Here is an 8895-nt window from a genome sequence, read left to right on the forward strand (position 1 = left end):
GTCATACATCAAGGAAGCTTATGCCCAGGTCTGTTTGACTATGAAATTCATACACTTAATCACTGGAACATATTGCTTGATTTATTTTAAGGGACTGAGTGAGCCCATAACACTCATGACAATTCCAACCTCAATTAAATCTGTAAAATGAAATTTTGACCAGTCTATGGTTGAAGTTTGATATGTGCTATCTACCCATGGATTATTTTGATGAGCTCCCACCCCACAAAGTCAGTACATATTAGAGCTGGTATGTTAGCAAGCTTCAAGGACTTCCAATATTTCTTTAGAAGGATTACCTTATACTTCTTTTTTTTATGTGTCCCAGGCATGAAACAACTCTGAACACCAACCCAGGCATGAAGTTAAGATTAACAAAGGACTGTATGTCGGCTTTGCCCCTCACTGACATAAGAACAACACCATCAATCAGGTATCTCTTTGCCCACTGCCAGAGCATTCCTCATACTTCTTTAACACAGATAACATCATCCAAGTTGTGTAGAAAACTTGGTCTTGTAAGTTGTCTCCTAAAGAACAGGAAGCTGAAGAACTAACCCCAGCTTAATTTGACTTGTTTTTGGCTTTGGATCAATCATTATGGCAAACCATTAGCTAGCATTTCTTTGATTCTCTGGCTCCTGATTACAAATCCACGTGTTCTTAAGTGAAAATGCACTCCAGCCTTACACCACCAAGACCTCTATTTTGACATATCTATTGCCACATCCTGGAATGGGACACTATTACCTCAGCTAGATAACTAGTTAAACATCACCAGTAGCTGGAGGCAAAATTCTTTTAGCAGCAGAGCAGGCTATTCACATAAGGTATGAACCAGTAAGTAGCCTATTCACTTCTTACTCACACTGAAAGTCTGTTGCCTACAATGCAGCTAGACCTGGACTACGTAGCTAAGTGAGGTATCTAAGGTTCTGTCATATTGGGAGGGCTGATGAAGCAAATGCTATGGCTCTTGAGGATAGGCAGATGAGAATGAGGGGCTAGAAGTTGAAGGAAAATACTAAGCAATGAATATGGCTTTTCTCTCATTGTCAAACTTTAGAGTGACTTCTGGGTAACTGAATAACAGTGGGTCCATCACACAGCTGGTATTTCCTGATGTTTCTGTCTTTCTTTTGCCCTGGTTGAGTCTATCTTCAGCCACCAGGGTCTGGGGACCTTCATTCCTTTTCTCCAAGGCTTAAGAGTCTTTGGGGAGACCAAATGGAATATTCATGTGTGAAGTTCATGGTATAAATCAAGTAGGAAAAAATCCATTTTGGTGCAGTCGTGTCAATTCTTATTTCAGTTCAGCATGGCTATATATATAAATCTCCTTTAAGGAACCAGAAAAGGGATATGTGAAATAACATTTCTAAGAGGCCTGGTCACTTGCTTGAATTAATGATTACTACTTGCAAAGCCTGGAAGTGCTTAAGATATTCATATTTTTGAATGATTGACTAGCTCCTTTACTTATACATATAAGACCAAAGCCAAATGGGGAGAGGAAATCATCTGTTGCTGTAGAAATATGAAAGTCACATTTTTGGCACTGTTCTCTGGTTGATGTCATTCTGAGGAATGTGCTAAAGTCCATGATTTTCCAGAGGGAGTATATATATAATTATTTTTTTCATAGCAGCTATTTGTAGGCACTTATTGCCCCCTCTGAAGTCAGGCCCAAACGAAGCTGGGCCTTTTTCTGCCTTGTTTGGCAGTACTAGGTCAAGTCCACTTTGAAGCAGGAGTCTAAAATATTTGCTGGTCACTTTGCCCAGCTACTCCCTTCACCCTCTTATACCTTCTGAATCTTCTCTTTAGGGGCCTCTAAGCTGCTGGGAAGGTTGGTTTTCCCTTGCTGTGTGGAAGCACTAAGGGCTGTCAGGAGTGTGTGTGTGTGTATGTGTGTGTGTGTGTGTGTGTGTAAGGGCCGTCCCTGAGCTGACTCTGGAGGTATACCACAGTACACTGTGGGTTGGAGGTTGGACCCAGCTGTTCTCATTTTTTTACCTCTTAAATGGGCCCAAAGCTTCTTGGGTTATAGACCCTACTGCCATCTGGTGGTAGTCCTATACTTACCCATTTCTTCTTTCCCCATCCTTGTCTTCATGCTCCTATATAGAACTGCCCAGATACCCTTTAAAAACCACTGGTCATGGTCGAGAGGACTTTGCCTCGGTCCACATAGCATCAAAGAAAGATCTTTGCTTCATGAAATTGGCCAGAAATCTACTGAGGACCACATATAGTCAGGCTTTCATTCTATTTTCCCCACCTCCTCAGCACCTAGGCAGTCACTCGAACTTCAGGATCATTCCCACTCCCGTGTCTTTACTCTCACCTTCCTGAACATCTGTTTCACCATGTGCCTTGCACAACCCTGGCTTACTATCATTACTGGCTCACTATTGCACCCTCATCTGGTTTAGGCCTTTCTCCTTAGTTTTTAATGCCCTCCAATACTTGGCTCCAACTTTTATCTCCTATTTCCCATCACTTGTTATTTACTGTATTTATAGCTATTTATTCATTTAATAAATGAAATGCCAATTCAGAGAGATTAGTGCTTCAACGAAGGCATTTATATAAAACATAATGATGGCCCAAAAGAAACTGTGATGAGTTCTGCTTTGGAGAGTCTGAGAAGGCCTCACAAATGAGATGATGCTTAAAACTGAGTCTCCACTGTTCAGGAGTCCACCAGGAACACATGGTTTGGTGAGAAGGAGAAGGATAGTATTCCAGATATTGACATGGCCCTGATCCTTTTCTTGGGAGTGGTGGCTAGAGTTTTTCTCACAGTCTCATTATCTTTGTATCCTGCTATATGTGTCCTAGGGCCAATCACCTCAAGACGTCAAGCTCAGAGAAAGGAGGTCAATGTAGAACCATATTTCATAGAGTATCAACAGTAAAAGATAGTTCCTTAGAGAATGTATAGTTCAATTCATTTATTTTAATGATGAGGAATCTGAAACCCTAAAAGGTGAAAGCCACACAGGTAGTGACAGAGATAGAACTAGAGGTGGGACTCTTGGACTTTTATTACCAGGGCTCTTTCTACAAGGTTGCTTTGTGGCTTTAACATCTGTCCATTTGATTTCCTCCTGTGAGAGCTCCCATAAGTCTCAATACACTCAGGGGTGATCCCTTTCAAGTCTGGGCAGCAGTCTTAGTTGCCACTAGCTCCCTATTTAGGAAAATTAAATTCCTTCTTTGGGCCTTAGTTTTTAGTTTCCCCATCTTAAAATGAATGAGGGTTAACTAATGTTTTTATATCTAGGTCTTATTGAGAGGGACACATAGCCAGTAGTTTGTACAGGAGTGGAGTACAGGAATCTGAATGGGGCTGGCTGAAAGTGGTGAAAAAACATAGTGGAGACAGACCTTGAAAGCCTCCTACTGGCTTGGAAACAGATACATACTCAAGTGTAGAGGTCTTATTTTTAATGTGATAAAACTGAGATCCAACATGGGGCTAAGGGAAGTTCTCATAGAAAGTTAATGAGGATCTGTGCATGGAACTCACATCTTCTGACTCCAAGTTCAGTACTTTCTACCAACCCATAATATCTAATTGAGCTGGTTGTGTTTTGTCCAGGGCAATTAAAAACAACAGCAACAAAAAAACACCTAAGAGCTCAGGAGTCTGTTACAAATAAAATTAAGTTGTAATGTGGGCCACAGTGCTTGCAGTTGAACATTATGAAAGGAGAGATTCCAGAACTTTGAAGGTATTGGCGGTGCAGTTGCCTCCTCAGACTCCATTTGGGAGTATTGGAGATTTCCTTGGGCCTGAGCCCCAACATGAATGGGGGCTCAGGGCCTGGTTATCTCCATTTTCCTTGCTTTTAATTGCTTCATATTAATACTGTCTGTCCTCTCGTCTTCTCTCACCACCATTTGACTAGTAATCTCTGTTTTCTGGTCATAAACAGAGATTACCAATCTGTGTTAGTTTCTCTCTCATTAGCCTTCATAGTAACTTTCAAAGGAGCAAAACATCTCACACACCACTTTTGCATTTGCTTTTAGTTTCATGCTGTTTGAAATTAATTGATTTTGTGCTTTCCAAGAATGCTCTGGTTGAAAAAGGAGACACTTAAAGTCCAGCTTCTTCCTTTTTGGAAAATGACTTGGCTTATACCATATCAGCAATGTCTCATCACTATACTTACCAACACCTTTTATTCTTTGGGTTGGTTCACGTGGCCTGCAAAGCACTGGTACTTCTCCCCTGCAGGTGGAGCAGATCAGGAAGATGGGGGAGATCAAGAGTTTAGTTCTGGACATGTTGAATTTGAGAGGTCTATTCAATATCTGAAAGGAAATGTTAAATAAGCAATTGGATGTGTGACTCTGTAATTTGAGAAACCGTTGTGGCTGGAGATATAATTTGGGAGTCGTCAGCAAGCCAATGACATTTTAAGACATCAGAATTGATGAGATAAATTAGAGAGTAAGTGTAGATAGAAAAGAGACTTCCATGAAAGTTCTCAGACAACAGTTTATCAAGGAGCTGGGAAGCACTTGAAGTTCATCTCTAGGGAGAAACAGCTTTGTTCTTTTTCTCAGATTGATATTATTTGATTTCTAAGTGTGGTGCAGTAGAGAGTGTGGCCACTGGTTCATTGTATACGTTGGGTAAGTCACCCATATTTTCTGGATCTCAGTTTTGTCATCTGTTTAATGAGAAGGTTGGTTGAGATGATGTGATGTTCTAGAATGGTTTATCATTTCTATTATATGCTACCTGTTTGGATGACAAGAATGTGAAGACACTTTATAAAGTGACAAGTCTTATGCAAATAATAACTGACACTGTTATAGTTATGTCCCCTTTTATTTGTGAAATGTTGGTGTGTAAAGATCATTGGCCTGGGAAGTCAGCACACCTAGGTTTCTCTTTTGGCTCTGGTTGAGTCATTATATAATCTTTGACTATGACCCTTACCTTCTCTGGTCCTCAGTTTTCACATCTATAAATGAGGAGCTTTGTTTTTTGTCAGTTATTTTCAATATTTTTAAAGGTGAAGAAACTATTTATTATTTATTTATTTATTTATTTATTTATTTATTTATTTATTTATTTATTTATTTATTTTAAGGGGTAGTTTAATGACTTTTAGAGAGAGAGGAAGGGAGAAGAGAGAAACATTCACGTGAGAGCCTAACATTGATTGGCTGTCTCCTGCATACCCCCTACCAGGATTGAGTCCACAACCAGGACATGTGTCTTGACTGGGAATCAAACCAACAACCTTTCAGTACATGGGACAACACCCAACCAACTGAGCCACACAGCCAGGGTGCCGGAGAAACTCATTTAAAGATGAAATTGGTATAGCTTTTCTGAGAAAGCTGGTTGAGTAGGGAGAGAGGCTTAGGTCATCTCAGAGGCATCCCTCAAGCCACTACAAGAACTCCAGGACATCAACAAATGAAGTTTGATCTTCAGCTAACTGAGCTCTCAATGCCCTTCCAATTCTGACATTCTGTAATTTAAGGATTCCCTTGGCATCAATATAAAATCCAGAGGCCAGAAAACTATAAAGGATTAGATAGTATTTTAGGCTTGGTAAGCCACTATGGATTCTGTATTTTCCTCTTCTTCCTACATTCTTCCTCCTCTTCCTCCTCCACCTCTTCCTCCTCCTCCTCCCTCTCCTTTTCCCTCTTATTTCCTCTCCCTTCTTCTCCCTCTTCTCCCTCTTCTCCCTCTTCTCCCTCTCCCTCTCCCTCTCCCTCTCCCTCTCCCTCTCCCTCTCCCTCTCCCTCTCCCTTCTCCCTCTCCCTCTCCCTCTCCCTCTCCCTCTCCCTCTCCCTCTCCCTCTCCCTCTCCCTCTCCCTCTCCCTCTCCCTCTCCCTCTTCTTCTCCTTTCTTCTCCCCCATTTAAAATGTAAAAAAACATTCTTATTTCATGAACAGTACAAAAATAGGACATGGATAAAATCCTACAAGTGGGCCATAGGTTGCTGACCCCTGGAAAATCTATGGTGTGACCCCAGCACTGAGCCCCTGCACATATGGCCAGGTGCACAGTGGGAGAAGTGTAGATTATTTTCCATCCCCAATAAGACCTTTGTACTGCCTGCAATTTCGAGAGTGCTCTTGGCTGGGCTTAGTGAGGACAAGGAATGGTGCAGGTCACAGGTGGAACCTGAGGCTCAGGCCCATCTGGGGTGCTGCTTAAAGCCAACCAGTGCCCCCTCCCTCACAATCCCCTTGTCTGAGATGAGCCATTCCATGTTCACACAACCTAAGGGAAGGCACAACTAGTAACAGCTGCCCAAGCTGGCTAGAGTCCAAGAAGGGTGACTGTTTGTTGCAGATACAGCTGGACAAGGTGGGGGCCAAGGGGATCATCTAAACATTAGAGTTCAGGCAGAGACAAGGGGACGCCAAATTGGTATCAGATGTCTCTGCAGAACAATAACACTGCCACCTGATTGTGAGCATCTTGGCTTTCCAGAACCCAAAGGGCTTTTCCAGACAGCATTTATTTAATCTTTATTGCACCCTTGGGAATGAGAAAAGGGGAGGAGGTTTAGTTGTGGTAATAAAGAAAGAACTATGGCTTAGGAGTCAGGAGCCATAACTTGGTCAATTACTTGTGAGGTAACCTTGGACAAGTCTCTTCCTTGCTCTGGGCCTATTTTTCTCATTTGTAAAGTGGTGGGACTGAACAACATCAATGGTTTTCAAAGTGTGATCCGTGGACTAGCAGCAGCAGTATCACCTGGGAACTTGTTAAAAATGCCAATTCTCAGGCTTCATTTCAGACCTAGAGAATCAGACACTTTAGGGGTGGGCCCCAGAAATGTGTGTTTTAGCAAGCCTTCCAGGCAAGGAGAACCAAGGCCTTTCTAGCTTTGGTCTTTTTATTGTATGAGATAATGGATATAAAAATACATTTTAAATTGTGTTCTATATATTTCAGGGATAATGGTAGTGATAATAATAATGATGATGATAATGATGATGCTCCTGTTGATTTTAAGCCATACTGCAACAGCCAGGTTTATCCCCTAAACCAGGACCTTGCTACCCTACTCTTCATTCCCTATGGAATTTTTCTCAAGGTCTGTGAGACAGAGAGATGCCCTCAGGAGTTTATGCATTGTGTAGGTAATTTGGTAAGGCAAGCTGTTCCAGATGATTGACGGAGAAAAAAATCACAAGATGACTATTTTGAAAAGCTAAAGAATAGTGGCACAACCAGTACTAGAGACTGGTGTAAGAGAAAGCACACTGTGGACTGGAGGACTGTGGCACTGGAAAGAACTAGTATTATTTGTAGCAAGGTTTTGAAGGATGGGGAGCATTTAAACACTTTCCAAGAAGGTGGGAAGACATTATAAGGGATGAATGTGAAAAAGAGTCACAAAGAGAAAAAGCATATGACCTCAGCTTGTTATAACATTAAAACTGGAATGATTCTTATATATTCCCAGAGTTCTGGGTGATTCCCTGGGTGCTGGTTGTAACACCAGTCATTTCCTTCCCATTCTGGAAAACATATTTTTAGAAAATTGAATATGAATGGTATTATATAGAGGAACTAGATTCTGTTATAGAATATAAAAATTATACTTTAATTTAGTAACAAATTAACTTTAATACACTTTCCATTCTGGATGAATAAATGACTTATACAAGATCACCCAAAAAGTTAATGTAACTGGAATCCAGTTCTTTTGACTTCTAGTACAGTGCATTTTCCTTATAATCTATATTTCTGGAATGGAGTAGTTTGGCCAAAATACAGAGTTTAAAAGCTATGTCTTTGAGGTACATCTGGGAGACTAGGGCAAGACTAAAGAGAACCTAGAGTGCCAAGCTAAAGCTTTTGAATTTTCTCCTGTAAGTAATGCAATACTACTGAAGGTTCTGGAGATGTGGTGTTACATTATCTATAATTTAGGAAGGTTACTCAAATGGTTTAGTGCAACAGTACCTAGTGAATTGGAGTGAAAGAGTACTTGAAGTGAGCAAAGCAACTAAGAAATAGCCTTAAATGTAGGCTGAGAATGCCACAGACCCTCCCCCATTCCCATGCCGTGAGTACATTTACATTCTTAATGGAAAAAATGATTTGAATGCCAAAACCTTTTCTTCTGGGATTTCAGCCATTAGTGATGGGGTTGTTTGGGAGCTGGAGGCTTCCTGGCTCTGGAACATAACACTGTGGAGATCTCTCTGGATTGCTGTCAGATCAGCCTTTGCTAAAGCTCAATGCTGCTCTCTGGTTTCATTTTGTATTCAGAGTCTATGTATTATGAGCCAGGGACCCAGAGTTTAGGGGGTACTTTGCTTTCCCTTTCATTCCTCTCTCAAAGCCCTAGGCCCAGAAAAGTTACCTGTGCATGTCATCATGTTGGCTGCATGACATGGTGCCAGGTCAGCTCTAGAGACTAGCTACAAGCTTCATAGTTTATAGCTTCTAAAGTTTGCTCATACCCATTATCTCATTTGGTTCTCATAAGAGCCTTGTGAGGTGAGCAAGAAGTATAAATTAATGGGATGAAACTAAAGATCAGAGTAGGGAAAGTGACTTGTTATGAAGCCAGGAGTGGCATAGCACAATTCTCTGCCTTTCAGGTAACATTTCATTCTTCCAAATGTGTTGTTGGTCATTTTTATGCTACTAGAAAACCTCTAAAATCTCAGAGCATACTGAAAACCCTCTAAGATCTCAAGACAGGACTGAGGCTGGGGTGTAGAAAGATACAGAAAGTCAGGAAACTAGATTTTTCTTCATTACAGTTTAGGGCCTCTCCCTCAATACTATACTGCCTGCCTTGAGTGTACCAAAAAACCTAGGTGGGAAAATTGTTGGCTGTATGGCTATACCACTCATAACCCTGTACCCTCCCCCTGTATGATAC

The 8895-nt window shown here is 41.2% G+C and overlaps 1 pseudogene; it reads right to left on the bottom strand.

Moving 5' to 3' along the window:
* Nucleotides 1-315: 315 nt before the first annotated feature.
* Nucleotides 316-459, bottom strand: LOC148090482 (small nucleolar RNA SNORA48; annotated as a pseudogene).
* Between the last annotated feature and the right edge of the window lie 8436 nt (nt 460-8895).

The sequence above is a fragment of the Miniopterus natalensis genome, chromosome X, assembly GCF_054644295.1.
Source record: "Miniopterus natalensis isolate mMinNat1 chromosome X, mMinNat1.hap1, whole genome shotgun sequence".
Taxonomy (NCBI): Eukaryota; Metazoa; Chordata; class Mammalia; order Chiroptera; family Miniopteridae; genus Miniopterus; species Miniopterus natalensis.